Here is a 15,022-nt window from a genome sequence, read left to right as displayed (position 1 = left end):
AGCTCTGCGTGCACGCAGTGGGATGAGGGAGGTGGCTAAGCTGGTCCTCTGCTCTGGCTTGGAAACCACTGTTGTGAAAGCAGTCTGCCTGCTCCTGTCCTCCCTTTATATCCATCAGAGGCCCCCTGCCCACATAGCTCACATTCCTGAGCCGAATTTCATTTGGGATGGTGTTTTGCTTTGAAAGCTGTTCCTGCTTGGTAAAACAAGTTTCCCTGTAGCTACATCTTCATGGAAGAGCAGCAGTTTATATCCCCCTGCTTAACACACTTGGTGGCTATTCTGGATGGTACACCAAGGTCTCTTGGGTGACTGCAAGTGAGTGAGATGGCAGATGCAGCAGTGAGGAGCCAGAGGTTTGGCTGTGCACGGGCTGAAGGAGAATGTTGGGGTCTGGAGGAGACACCACTGGAGCTGATGTCTGTGACTCATGTAGGGAGGAAGTTTCATTGTAATTTCATTTAAAAGACTTTTCCTCCCCACCTCTTCCTCCAAACAGCTTGCTAATTTGCATCACAAAAGTGAGCCAGGGTTGTCTCCTGACTTTGTTTCAGAAAATAACAATTGTCTTCAACTCTGAGTGAAAATGACACGATTTATGGGCTGCTTTATGCATGCTAGTGCATTCAAGTATAACTGTTAATTGAACTGCCTAATATTTTTTACCACAATGTCCAGTTACAGCTAGTCTTTCATCAGTGCTGAGAGAGTCTCATTGCAAGGAGGAGGACTGTCTGGCCTGTGATACTGGTGTCGCCCTGTGGAAGAACCAGCTGGGTATGTAAGGCACTTTCCTGCACATCCTGTCTTCAGAAACAGTGGGCTGTTTCCCATGTTTTACTACTGCTAAGCCAGAGATTCTTTGAGCAAATAAAAAATAACTATAATGTGTTAGTACACAGCTAGGAGCACTAACAATTTTCTGTCAGCCAACAGCCATTTGTATCTATATTCAAGCTTAGTCAAACTGGCTTTGTTGGAGCTGGAGCATCTCATCACTTTGATTTCAGTGCAGAAGTTGTCAAGCCACAAGGCTGCCCTGACATTCCTGTATAAAGTTGCTGTAAATAGATGTGTGACCAGTGTATATGTACCACAGGTCAGAAGCAGTAGTTACTCCGTATGTGCTTTTTCTCTTTCCTTTCTGTTAATCTCTGGACCTTTGTCTAAAACCTGGAGTATTACAGAGACTGCAGGAGGGGCCAGAGTAGGGCATGGGGTCTGTATTCTGTATTGCCCCAAGATTCATGTCTGTGCTGTGTTGCAAAATTGTCCTGTTTATTGCTCTTGCTCTGAATGGAAACACCTTTTGTGGCTGGCTAAACTTTGGAAAAGCATTAGGCCCAAGGAGGAACATTTTCCTTCCTTTGTCAAATAGTTTTCCCTTGGACTAATGCTTGAATAGTTAGGTTGAGCTGTGTTTGGCCTGTCAAAATCCAGCTATTTTTTGCCAAAACTGAGGTAAGCTCCAGATAGAACTTAACATGTGCTCTTTCTCAAAGAATTACTCATATAAAAGCACTTGCTAAACCATGTCTAGACTGCAAAGACCTGGATTTGGCTGAATCTAATTAAAGCAATGGTAGCTTTCAGGTACAGATTTAAGTGCAGTATGTTATCCTGGCTTTTGCTAGAAGGAGGCTGACCATGGCTGAAGTGGTTTTGACTTGAATACGGAGGTAAATTCAAGTCAGATACCTTTGAACTGGTACTTCTGCCCACCTGCTGAGCCTGCCACAAAGAGAACATCATGTGCCCAGAGCAGGATAGCCAAGCAGCTCATGGCGGTATGGGTTTCAGCACAGTCTTCTCAGAAAAATTGAAATCAACTTCCTGCTGGTTTTGGAAAATTAGGTGAATAATTCTGAGAGTTACCAGAAAGTTTCTGACTGCATTGCGGAGATATGAAGAGTCTGGAAATATCCTTCTAGAAATACTGGGTTTGATACTGGAGGTTAAACGTGTTAGATGCACAGCACTAACTAGTCCGTGCTGGCCAGCTGCCCTCATGACTAAGCTTGTGAGTTCGTTGCCCATCTGTGCCCGTTGCCTCATCTTAACTCAGGTTGATTACCAGCTGCTTATTGATTAAGAGGGATTAGGGGAGTCCTGGATGTCTAACACAGCTGGTTTCTCCCATCTCTGAGTAAGTCACTGAGTGGAAGTTGTGGTATTGCCTGTGGATCCCTCCCTGGAACTGTTCAGGGTAGGTTTTACTGGAGTACAAAGAAGCATAATGTAACTCCTGGCTTCTGACAGTTCTACCTCGTGGCCTTGAATGTTTGCCCAGACATGTCTGTGAAGCATCTTGGCTGTTCTCATGCTTTTGCTATTCCTCTGTCTCAGCTCTCTGGACTCCTTTTATTTCCTGTAGCTTTTCTATCTAGCGCGCACTTTGTTCAGTGCCCATCAAGTCATGCCTGTTCCTCCTCTTTCACCCTGCCCCTGAATGCTTGCTCTGTTCAAAGTCTCTAAGACAATACAGAAAAGGGGGGTCACCATGAAGAAAATGGAAGAAATAAAAGGGAGAAGTGAAAGAGCTGTCTCTGACAGAATTCAAGCTCCGCTGTCTAATCTGACAAGTATAACTTTTTCTTGAGAAACTGTCCTTTGCTTCGCATTTTCAGCCTGTCATCAAATTTCTGCTAGTTTTGAACTTTGTCTCATGAGGCTGTTGCAGGACTAATGAGCCAGCAGTGCAATTCCTTTTCTTGTCCTTAGAAGTGGAGGGGGAAAAAAAAAGATTCAGCTGCCTCTCACTGTGACACAGCAGCAGTGGGTGACTGCCATGACTTTTTAGGCTGTTGCAGTCTTACAAAATGTTCTACTTTGGAAATGAAAAAAGAAGATATACTGGACTATTCTTAGTACCAAGTTCAAGGCTCAGCATTGCAAAGAAAGTTTGTGTAGCTAATTAAAGGTATACATACTACTTCTTGGCAGTGTGCAGAGAGAACTTTTTCTGGTAAGGAATGTTGGCATGACCTTGCCTTGTTCCTGAGTGTCTGAGAACTTGCATTTTTGTCGTCTTCTCAGCAGAACACAACCTGGGATAAACCTGAGATAGTGGCTAGGGGTCACAGCACAAATGTGCCATGCTCACTGTATGAGCTCTCTTGTTTGCAGCTGGGTAGTGGGGGCTGTGGATTAGCCACCTCACTGCCTTCTCCTCTGGCCATGGGCTGTGACCCATGCTCTTTTAAGCTCTTCCTGCTTGCTGCAGGAATCTGGTGTTTTCTTAGCTGTGAACAGTCTTCTAGGCTGATTTATGTATGATTTTTTTAGCAGATCTCTTTATTTCCTTTCGCTCTTAATATGCTAATTCACAGCTGGTTGTAAGAAGACTGAATTAGTTCTGGGTCAAGAATAGCCCCAGTCTGTGTTGGCACTACTCCTATGTATGAATTACGTTTTGCTGCTGTGAAAAGAAAGCTGTTGTGCTGTATGATTGATTTGCAATTCATCTTGCATGGCCCAGTCAGGACTCAAGTTGGATGGTGCTGATGGATGAGGTGATTAGTGCTGGTGTTGAAGATGGAGTTACAGGCAAAGAGTTTCCCAGCTTCATGGCTTCTTACCATGAAAAAAGGGGCAGTATTTGTCTTGCTATACTGATATGCTGATCTTCTCTCTGATCTCTAGGAAGTCTCCATTAGATCCATCCATTTCCTTGATCCCTTCTTGAAAACTTCATTTTACATCATGACTTATACTTTTTTTTTCATTTTTCTTCAGAACGAAGGAAAACCCTCCTTACTTTTGTCTTGCTGTCTATTGGAAGTGACAGAAATTGCATCAAAGCCTGGATGGGTTTTTTTGTAGATGAGTTTGTATTCCCTAAGGCTCTGGCATTTATCAGCCCTTGTTCATGATGGAAGTTGCAGGTCATTGAGATATTTTAACTCCTGACCTAATAGCATGTGAGTGTTTGCTGTTGCCCAGTTTGCTCAATTCCCTGTTTGGTCAGCAGCTGGGGAGCTGCTGGGAGCCTGGCTGGCCTTGGCTCCAGGTCACTCACAGAGCTGGCGTCTGCCGGCGAGTTGAGCCGGAGGCTGCTCAGTTAAAATGCTGTCAGTGCGCTCAGCCCACGGCAGGGCTGAATGGCACACTCTGTCCCCTTCGGGGGAGAATGAGCCTGCCCTGGAAGCTGCTGCTGCAGAGCACTGCGGTCCCCATACCTGTTTCCTTGTGTTTGCTGAAGGGTAATTGTCAACAGCCGTTTCCCACTTTCTTTGTAGGTCTTTCTTTGGTGTTCCTTTTAACCCAGATTTTTCCTTCAGCTTGCCAGTTACTTATAACTCCTAATTCCGGTTTAATGACTTTTTTGTGTCTGGGGATTGTACTTTATTTGCATCACAACAGAGCCCTATGAAAGGCTTGCAGTAATGTCAGCTCTGGATCTGGTGTTAGGCAGTTCAAAGTGCCAGGCATGAGTTTTATCAAGTTGGTCCGTTTGTGCTTCGAAGTTTGAAGATACTGATCTCCTTGGAAGTAGGCAGGTGGCAGGTCGAGCAGCGCATCTGAGAGCTGCCTGCTGAGAAAACTTGTTGTAATGAGAAAGAATAGAAAAGTAACAAGTCTGTCACAATGAGAGATTTCAGGGGTTCAGTTGTATAACATCACTAGTAAAAGTAAGTTAATAAACACCAACATACTAAGAGCATCTCAAAAGTTAGTCAGTCTCTTTTATTTTGTATATTATGGCCTATTGATTTAATGAGACTGTACAAAACGAGGCTGAAGTTTGGATGAAATTATTTAGTTTTGTGGACTGTTTCTTTCAACACCTTGGATTAATAATGTTTGGGTTTTGTTGTTGGTTTTTTTTTTTAATTAGGAGTTCATCATACTAGAACTATGTAGCAAAATATGCTTCTAATCTGCAACCCCCCAAGCTGCATTTCTTTTTAATTGCCAAATGTTCTATTTGCCAGTAGAAGCATGGGAAAATATTAATAACTGAGAGACTATCTGATGAAGAATGTTGAAAGAAGTCTGCTAGCATCAGGACTTTTTTTATGCTTAGGAGTACAACAGTACAGTGAATGTTTCATTTTAGTAGGAAAAAAGGAGATACTACTAAACCTCAACTCTGCCTTCACTTTTCCTAGCTGCTGTCTCAGATCTTTGTTAAGCTCATTTTTTGTTTTTGTCTCACTCAGCTCAGTCGAATGGGTCATTGCATTTGAAATTTTTTTCTGTTTTCTAAACATCCTTTGGAGAGCAAAGCAAAAAAAGCCAAAACAAAAAACTCTTTTTAACCCACAACGCCCCCAGCTCTTGTACATCCAACAAGTTTTGCAATACTTCAGTGCTGCCAGAGTGTCCTGCAGTTGCTTGCTTTCCTTTTGATGAGTGTTAATGGCTCCCTGTTCTGTTAGCTTGCTTCAGATAGGTAGCAAGAGAAGGAATTGCTTTTCCAGAAGGAACTTCTCGCATGCTGTGAATGCAAATAGGCCGTTTGTTCCCCTCCCACCACCTAAATCTTTCCTCCCAGGCTTTGTGGGATTTAGTGCCAGCTCACAACACAAGTGTGACAGCTGGTTAGTGTCCAAAGTCCTTTTTGTTGTTTCAGCTTTAATCAGGAAATGATTTGTCAGAGGATCAAAGCACTCTTGGATGAATTAACTTTTTTTTGTCAAACTGTAGCTTTGATGCATATGTAAATATTGTCTGATATTTATTGGGACGAAGTGGTCCTTGCACAGAAGTGATTTTTGGCTATAACCCTAGGGTTATAAAACTGGGGTTGGCACTGCTAATTTTACAGAGCAGCCTGCACGGACTGTTAGAGATCACATTTGGAAATAGATCGGGTGGGCCAGTAAGTTGCATGCAGGTGGCGGAAGGTCTCTTAGCTCATCTCCTGATACAATTCTGAAAGCAGGGAACAAACTTCCAGTGTTGACAGTGACTCCTCCCTTTGCCTCCTCTTCTGCCTTTGTTTCTGAAAGCGAGTTGCATGTCACTTGGCACTGTGTTGGCCTTTGGAGGCTTTGTGACACTATGGAAATGTGACTCCTCCTGTGTACTGCTCTAAGGGCTTCTGGGAATTGCAGGGTTTATGGGTGCTCATTGTGCCATGCAAAAATGCAGTGAAGTAAGAACCCCGGGAGAGCTTGACAGTGTTTGCAGCTTGTCTGTCTGTGTGTTAGCAAATACTTTATTGGCAATGCCATGCTGTGAGAGTAGAGTGAGAGAAGGGGTGAGATCCTGTGCCTGAGATTCCTTTGTTCCCTAGAACACAGGTAGGGTGCTGTTGTTGGGACAGGTGTGTACGTGTCTGTGCAGGTGCCAGTGCTGGTGGGAGAAGCATGAGCTGCAGGCACAGATGGAGGTGGTCTTCCGCTAGGGAATGTGTTCTGTGAGGAAATAAAGCTGAGGAAAGTTGTGTTGATGCCTGAGGAGAAGGTGGGAGGGGGAAGGTCAAGGTGCAAGGCAGTGAGGTAGTGGCTGGGTAACATCACTCTTCAGAAGCTTTTACAAGAAAGTTTCTTGAGGGTGAGGGGTGGTGATTCCTTTTGTCCATGAGAGCACACAGCTCTAGATGACTATTTAAGATAACAGTCCCATTATGAAGGATGGATACGTTCTCTTCAATATTTGAGAACCAATTGGATTTTTTCCTATGAAAATTGTATTTGGGTGGAACATACCCAAAAAGCAAGTTACACATTCTTTTCCTGCTCTCTGATTTGAAGTACCACATTTCTCAGTCACCCCAAAGTAATTCCCCACCCTGAATGTGGGGAACACATACCCTCTGTGGGCAGGAAGGCCAGGCCCTGCTCTCCAGAAACAAATGGATGATGCATTGCATGGTGGCTCAGCTGCCAGTATCTCTCAGGCACCTGACACCTCTTCTTGATTCCATATGGAGGGAAAGGAAGGCACGGAAATCTGGTGTGGCAAACCCTGTTCTGCTGCCTGCAGTGCCTTTGGGGATGTGAATGGCTTGTGCTGCAGCACTGTGTAGCTTGAAGCAGGTGGGTTTGTGCTCTGGAGAAGGGAGAAGAAAATTGGTGGTACATGGTGAACTCTGGGCTATTGAGTGTGTGTCTGTCTGGTACACCTGAGGGCGAAATGGAAAGAAATGCATGGTGTCAGGATGCCTGATGGATGTGAGAAGAGTTGGATCGAGGCACACAGAAAAGACATAAAGTGAGATGTTAATCAGTAACAAGCTGAGTCATCTTGCAGCAGCTTGCAATGCCAAGTAGAGATGTACACAGCATGAAAGGAAGGAATGTGCACAAGTGTGTTTATTCCAAGTACTGAAGGACTCGCCTTCATTCTTACACAAAACCAGGGCATTTTATTGCTTTTGAGAAGAAGTAACAGGATGTAATAGGAAATGTGTCCCTATGCTTTTTATTCTCTGTAATGTTCTTCAGATGGAATAGCCTTGGTGTGAAATTGCCTGGTAATCATCCAGAGGGCAGCTGCTCACCCAGCCTATGTTCTCGACATCAGTGTTCTTGATCCAGGCTGCTGCATCTTCAGGGTCTTTTAAATGACCTCTTCCTGATTTCTTGTCCAAAGAAGGGCTTCAAGCCAGTCAGTTTGTCAGAAAAGAGCTTGAAGAGAGGGACTCATTTACCTAGAATGATGTATCTTCTAAAGAAGGTCTCTCCCTTAAAAGGAAAGAAAGCAGAACAAATAGTATTCCTGTTGTTTGCCCAGAACAAAGTCTGTTTTGTTTCAAGGAAGTATCTGGTCCTTGACATTTTCATTTTCTTATTGTTGGCTCTGAATTGCTCACCTGAGACTGAGCTGCAGGTGTCTTCAGGTTCAAACGAAGTAGAGCATTCTTGCTTCTCAAATTTCAATGAAATTTGTGTGCTGTAAGACCAGAAACTATAATCTTTTTTTTTTTTTTCTAGGGAAAAATAGGTGGCTGAAATTGTTGTGTGGGTGGGTATAAAGCAACGGGTGAGGACAGAGGGATAAAAAATTTGTGTGAGAAAGCACAGCTGGCTAGGCTGCACATCTCCAGTGGATTGAGCTCTGTGTATCTAGAGGGTGATAACACAAAATAAAAAGATTGTTTGCATTGCCTATGTTTGTCCAATTGGCCTGTTGCCCAGTTGTACTCATGCAGTTGTGAAGACGTGGTCTGGGTGTTCCTGCTTCACTCTGGGTAAAGCAAAGATGAAGAGAAGTAGTGCTGGGAGCTACTGATGTAACTGGAAAGGTGCAATGAGATTAGAGAGGTGCTTTTGGTGTGGCACAAATTTATAGCTTGTCCTTCCTCATTAAAAAAATAAAAAAAAAATAATTTAAGAAACTCCATGATTTTTGTCCTAGCTAAAATGAGGGACATCTCAGTCATAAACAGAATGAAAGGGAGAAACGTATGTTGGATGAATGAAACCTATGTTCAGGTAGGTGGATGTTTTACTTACATTTTTAATGGTTGTGGTGTCCCTTTGCTACTCTAAAATGCTGCAGCTGAGTGCAGATGTTTTAGAGAATACTTGACTTCTGGATGTATCTGCCTAATGACAGCCCAGAGTTTTGACTTTTGCTATTGGTACTTCTGTTATTTGTGTTGTGCTGGTACTAACAGAGCAGTCTTTGCAGAATGCTTGTGATCCATAGTGTGAAAAGTGTGCTGAACTCTTTTTGTGGAGTGTTTTTGCATTGTTTCTTCTGTGTGGCTCATGTCTTGTTTTAGTGCTATATCCAAGCAGCTTTTTTTAGCCTTTGATCCAAGATAACTGACACTTAACAGAGTCTGGCATCCTTGGTTTAAAAGTGTGTTAGCTACCCATGTCTTAAACTGGCATGTCACTTGCAACGGCATTCTGGTCCTGCCCTTACAGCAAGGTGTTTCTACCCTGTTACAGCTTGTTCAGAAATAGTTTATTTCAGGGAAACTTGTTCAGCTAAGAGATATGAGATCTCCTCTCATTATACATTTGAAAGCATCTATGCCTTTGGCATGCTGACCTCCTACCAAACTCACTGTGCAAGGTAAGTTGGTGCCCTGAAAATCAGTCAGGCAACAGCAATAGCACTTTACTTTCACTCTTTCTTGCTGCTGATAGAGAAAATCTTGAGATGATTGTGTCTTTTTAATGTAATTTTTCAAAACAAATGAAGCCAGTTCTTAAAATGCTATCAAGTGCTCGTTTGTAGATAAGCACACACTCTGCAGCTAGAAGCTTTGCAATGCCTGGGTGAGGAGGAATTAATTAGCAACCTTCTTGCTAGGTGGTGTCCTCTTTCACTGTTCTCAGATTGCAGAGTAAGAATAAGAAAAAAACCTACCTGATTATCTCTTTTCTTGATTTCACGTCGGCCCACTCCAGACAGTTTATGCCAAACATTCTGGGTAGAGTTCAGTTAAAGTTTCCACCAGACAGGGCCTTTGCGGAGCTGGGTGTTGCCATTCCCACCTTACACACTCTGCCTGTCCTTGCTGTCCTTCGGCTGGTGCAGTCCTGTTGGTCGCTGCTGGGAGGTGTTGGGGACAAGGGACACGACTGCTGCAGTATGAAGGGTGAGAATCAGCATTGTCACTGCAGGCTGCAGCTTTGCCTGTGCCCATGAGGTTTCACCAGGGCTAAAAAACCCAACACTTTCTCCAAACCCTCACTCTCTCTGTGTAGGACTTCACTGTTAGAGCCAGAAGTCGCCTTTCCCTTGGCTTCGTTTTGTTCACTAAACATTGCTCTAAGAAAGCAAGTCTTTAATTACTGTTTTGATAGGTGCAGATATTTGTTGAGAATAAAACATGAAAGTAAATATGTCAGCCTTTTTCCACCTACACAGTAAAAATTAAATTCCTGCAACTACCTTTAGAAAAACAACTTTTCCCTTACACTTGTGGTAAGAAGCTGTTTTGTGGCAGCGTGTCTTTGAGTGTATTTACATGCCCCCCCCTTTACCGCCCTGAAACTTGTTGGTACTGTTGTTGCAGGAGGTTTTTTGTTTATACTATGGCTGTATTAGCACTGTAGCTGGGTAGAGGCTGCTACTCTTGACCCCTGGTGTTTCTGTGAAGGTCACAATGGAGGAGCTGGAATTCCTGCCTTGATTACATTACAGCAGAATATCCATGCTGGTTTTCCCAAAAGATTAACAGAATGATGGTGCACTGCTTTGAAATGTGATCTCAGAGCATCTAGCGCTCAGAACAGCTTCTTTCATGTTTAACACATGCATAGATTTTCTGTATTTTTAAATGACTAATTACTACTCCTTGGAGTAAAATGTGAATGGTAGTTTATCACACTGGTTGTTTGCTATTGCTTTTGTCTTTCTCGCCAGAAGCCTTCAGTGCTCTACTGTGAAGTAGCAGGAAGAGTGAGACTTTGTTTCCCTGATAATATTTTGAGGTAGCTAAACTGCAACTATTACGCAGATGCTGTAATGTACCGTAAGGTACAGCTCTACAAATTGTAAGAATAAATACACAAAAAATTGTCCAGTGGTTAGGCTTGGTAGACTGCAGAGATGCCTGCAGAACTGCAGCAAAACTGAAGGCACAGATGTTGCTGTTCTAGGGCTTTCGGGAAAGCTTGCTAAAGAGAGCTGTGTGCCTTTCCCTCCTTATATATAGCTTGGCTCCAAGATCAAGTAGATTCTTTGCTTCAATCCAGCTGCACTGTGAAATGTGGTATCAAAGCATCTGCTCTATTGTGAGCAATTGGTTTATTGGTCATTGGCCCTGCCATGGTCAACAAAGCAGGGACATTTTGTAGGTGCCCCTGTTTCATGCAATGTCTGTGGTTTTCTCTGTGCTTGTGGTCTGGGATGGTGCCAGAGTACCTCAGGATGATTTGTCTTTGTCTTAGCTTATGTATGCTAAGAGCACTTCCAAACTGGACTGCACCTCCAGGGAAAATATGAACATATCTGTTTTCATTGATGTTTCCCCTCAAAGCAGCTTAATCTCCAATCATTCTGGAAATAGTCTCTCTTTTTATAATGATAAAAGGCTCTTCCCCTCTTTCTCTCAGAACTTAGGTATTGAGAAGGAAGACTGGAACACTTGTTTATGCACCTGAATTACCCCTCCTTCCTTTTACCCCAAATCCTCATGTGCCTACAGACAGACTATACATGGCAACATTTTTTTGGATGGAAGCCCACAATAATACTGGTTTTTTTCTGTCACTGCTCTTGAAAGTGTCATGAAGGCACTTGCTGCAGGGCAGAGCAGGAAGATGTTAATGTTTCTACTCCAGATGTTTATGCAATGTGCCTAAGCTTGCTGTGGAATACAAAATATTTGTGAAAGGCCCCCGGGTCTATCCATGGATAAGCTATTGGTCCAGGTTTTCTGAACAAAGCAGGAGAGAGAGCTTACTGACAAGCTTTAATTAGCTGTGTTCTCTAGTAGTTCTTTCCCAGGAGAATGACTTGGGGAAGGTTGTTATCAAATGACTTTGAAACTGGAAAACCGTAATGTTGACTTTTCCCTTTATTTGTGTTTACTGGAATAGCAAATACTGAAACAGACTGGAGAAATTCCTTCTCTTAAACAGTGGCAATTAAATGATTGCAACCAACATTTGATGCAAACTCAGATCCTTGTTCTGTTTCCTCTATTTACCACAAGCCACTTTTGTTTGACTCAAAGCATTTTCATTGCATACCTCAGACCTTTTGAATAGATATTTTAGGTAATGCTTAAGATGGTCACTTTGTCATCTTTTAATTATTTTTTAGTTTATGTGGAAGAGGGAGAGAATCTTCAAAATAAAGCTGTCCACATTTTTCATTGGTGTGTAAGAAAGTACATGGGTGTTACACTCTGCATAAACCATTGTTTACAAAAGCATATTTAAAACTTACCCAAAAAATCTCCAGCAAGTTCTGGTTATATGGTGAAAACAACTTAACATTGACCAGTTTTCATTATCTTGAGATTTCAAATACATGTGGAAAATACTGTCCTGAAATTTTACTTTCTCTGAGGTTGCTGTGGCAGCTTGTATTCCCTGATATACATGCTTATTCTGCATAAAGGCAAAACTCATTGTTGATACTACAAAATCTGACTTAAAATATCAAGGGGCACTTCACTGTGTGCATTGCTATGATTTCCAAAGTTTTGGCAGTATAAAATGATGAACAAGAGCAGGGATGATGAACAAGATGCATGAAGCTGGACTATTTGAAAAACAAAACAGAAGAATGCTTCCAGAATTATTCATGTATAATTGCTGGAACAGTGTTCCAGATGCATGCATTGTCCCTAATGCCTGGGGAATTAGCTGAAATGAACACCTTGTATTCCGCATGTATTTGTGCTAAGCACCAGGAACACTGGTCAGTTCCATTGTAGGCAAGGAGTTAGTCAGGTCAGTTGCCCAGAACAGCAACATGTAGATGTTGGTATTAAAGTAAGTTCTGGGGCAATTGGGTTCAGAATAGTTACAGATACTGCTGCATCTCACTTGGTCAGGAGTGCAGCTAGATCTTGATTTTGAGTATGAGAACTTAGCTAGAGAAGACTGCTATTTGACATGTGTGTGCAGTTCTTCTGTCTTGTGAACAGCATTTTCTCCCTCTTCAAAAAAAATTGCATTTTGTGTTGCTAGCCTTAAAAAGTACTGAAAACCCTTAAAGTACTGAAAATATTGTACATTTGACAGCTCCAGCTGTGGATATTAGTTTGTATTATTTCATTTTTCTTGGCAGTGTCTCTGCCACCCAGAACTTGAAAGGTGATTGCTGCTTTATCCTTGAAGGGAAGACACGGCTATATAGAGGGGACACTTGGTATGCTTGGTGTGAACAGGGAACTGGCATCAGCATAGGCAGCCATGATGCAAGAAGTGGATGCCTCTGGAGTCAGGAACAAGCATGGTCTCTTTTCTTCATGCTTCATCTGCCTGTTTACCTTCCAGTGGGTTTTTATCCCACCCAGCCCTGTGGATTGGTTCTGCCGAAGGTCCTTGGGTTTGCTGAGGAGCAGGCAGGCAATACACAGATGTGTGAAGCATCACCCTGCAGGGACGGATGGATGATGAATGGTGGGATGTGGTTGGTGCTACAGTAGGCATCCTTAGAAGTGCCACATGAATGGATGCAATGGGTTTGTGGGGTTGAAGGAAAACAAAATTACAGTATTATCAGTGGTGGGGTAGAAAGCTCAAAATTCATGGTTTAGCCTGCTGAAGTCTTGGTTTGGACTTGGCAGCACTGATGTTTTATCTTGGTAACATAAGCACAGTTAAGTCCAGAGAAAATTTCTCTGGCCCTAAGAAATTTTGTTCCCCTGAGACGTCATGAAAAATTTTCATAATTGATGGTTGGGATATGATCTAAGCCTGGAGTGTCAGTGTGACTTTTCCATTCATATTGGTTTAAGGATGAAAGAATGTGTGGCAAATACCCAGAGTAATTATGCATGTTTCTAATGTTTCAGCTTGAATAATACCGCCCACCTTCCCAGAGAGGTCAAGTTACTGTTTCAGGCATTGCAGTTAAATAATGTACCGTGTGCCAGAGAGAAACCGTGGACTAACAGCCCTGTAAGTTTTTACTACAGATTTTTTTTTGCTCTTTCAGTAAATGGTGAAATCAGATCAGATTTGTGTCACTGGGTAGGTTTTGGATTTACAGTCTAATTGACTATTTAAAGTATATCTAAATGAGAGAGTACTTTTGGCTTGAAGTGGTGATTTGTTTTTGAGCAGCGGTACTTAATGTTGAAGGGGTATTCAAGTGTGTGTGTGTGTGTGTGTGTTTGTGCCTGGTCGGTGTCTCTTTGTGGTGCATTAATTGTTTGCAAACTGCTGCAGCAACACAGACAGTCCCACACAAGTCAAATTCTGCCCGGCAGAAGCGGTGGTGGGATGACAATTAAATTGCTGGTGATTTTTCATTCATGGTGACCCGGAATACCTGCAGGTACGCTGAGATGTTAAAACAGCATTGCAAAGCTTGTGCTGACTTTTTCATCTGTGTTTCCATTCTGTGCTCTACCTCCCCGCCTTTTGCTGGCTGCCCTTGCAAATGGGAGCCTACAGCTTTTCAGACAGAATTGGTTGAGGTTTGCATTGCTTAGGGACCTTCATTTTTCATGCACTGTGTGGGTAGATGGAACTTTTGCATGTAGGTGACATTTTTAGCAGTTCAAGAGAAACATACAGCGACAATCACACTGTGCATACAGGTGTTTTCCACAATCTACTTTGAAAGATTTTTGTTAGGCTACAACCTTAATGTCTGTGAGCTGGAGCATGAAAATCTAGTGTTAAAGGTTTTGGAGAGGGGCAGTGGTGTTCTGTATGTAGAGAGAGAGAGTGTGTGTATTAATATTATAAGGAGAGACTCACTACTTATTTTTTTGGTGGAAAGGACAGGAATATTAGGCTGGACCCTGTCCAGCTATGGGCACTCACAGCCCAGAAAGCCAGACGTGTCCTGGGCTGCATCCAGAGCAGTGTGGGCAGCAGGGCCAGGGAGGGGATTCTGCCCCTCTGCTCTGCTCTGCTGAGACCCCACCTGCAGGGCTGCATCAGCTCTGGGCTCCCAGCACAGGACTTACATGGAACTGTTGGAGTGAGTCCAGAGGAGGGACACTAAGGTGCTTAGAGGGATGGAGCACCTGTCCTATGAGGAGAAGCTGAAAGAATTGGGATTGTTCAGCCTGGAAAAGAGAAGGCTTTGGGGTGATGTATTTGCTGCCTTTCAGTATCTAAGGGAGCCTGCAAGAAAGATGGAGGAGGTTTTTTTTACAAGAGCATGTAGCAACAGGATGGGGGTAATGGATTAAAACTGAAAGAAGGTAGGTTTGCATTAGATATTAGGAAAAAACTCTTTACTGTGGGGGGGTAAGACACTGGAACAGATTGCCCAGAAAAGTTGTAGATGTCCCATCCCTGGAAATCTTCAGGGCCAGGCTGATTAGATCTTGGAGCAAGCTGGTTCAGTGAAAGGTGTCCCTGTCCATGGCAGGGGGATTGGAACTAGATATCTTTTATGTCCCTTCCAAGCCAAACCATTTGATGATTCCAAAAATACTGCCATTTGTGTATGCTGCCTTTAGTAGAGTTCCTGA

At 43.0% G+C, this 15,022-nt stretch overlaps 1 protein-coding gene across 1 annotated transcript in view; it reads left to right on the top strand.

Annotated features, from left to right (window-relative positions):
• Positions 1-676: 676 nt before the first annotated feature.
• KANK1 (KN motif and ankyrin repeat domains 1) overlaps positions 677-15,022 on the top strand; it is a 117,340-nt gene continuing 102,994 nt past the window's right edge. The window contains exon 1 of the mRNA XM_031062769.1: positions 677-777. The gene's annotated coding sequence lies outside the window, so the exon portion shown is untranslated. The remainder of the gene's footprint in view (positions 778-15,022) is intronic.

The sequence above is a fragment of the Geospiza fortis genome, unplaced genomic scaffold (genome assembly GCF_000277835.1).
Source record: "Geospiza fortis unplaced genomic scaffold, GeoFor_1.0 scaffold456, whole genome shotgun sequence".
NCBI lineage: Eukaryota > Metazoa > Chordata > Aves > Passeriformes > Thraupidae > Geospiza > Geospiza fortis.
Note: the sequence above shows the minus strand (reverse complement) of the source record. Positions and strands in the feature narration are given on the sequence as shown.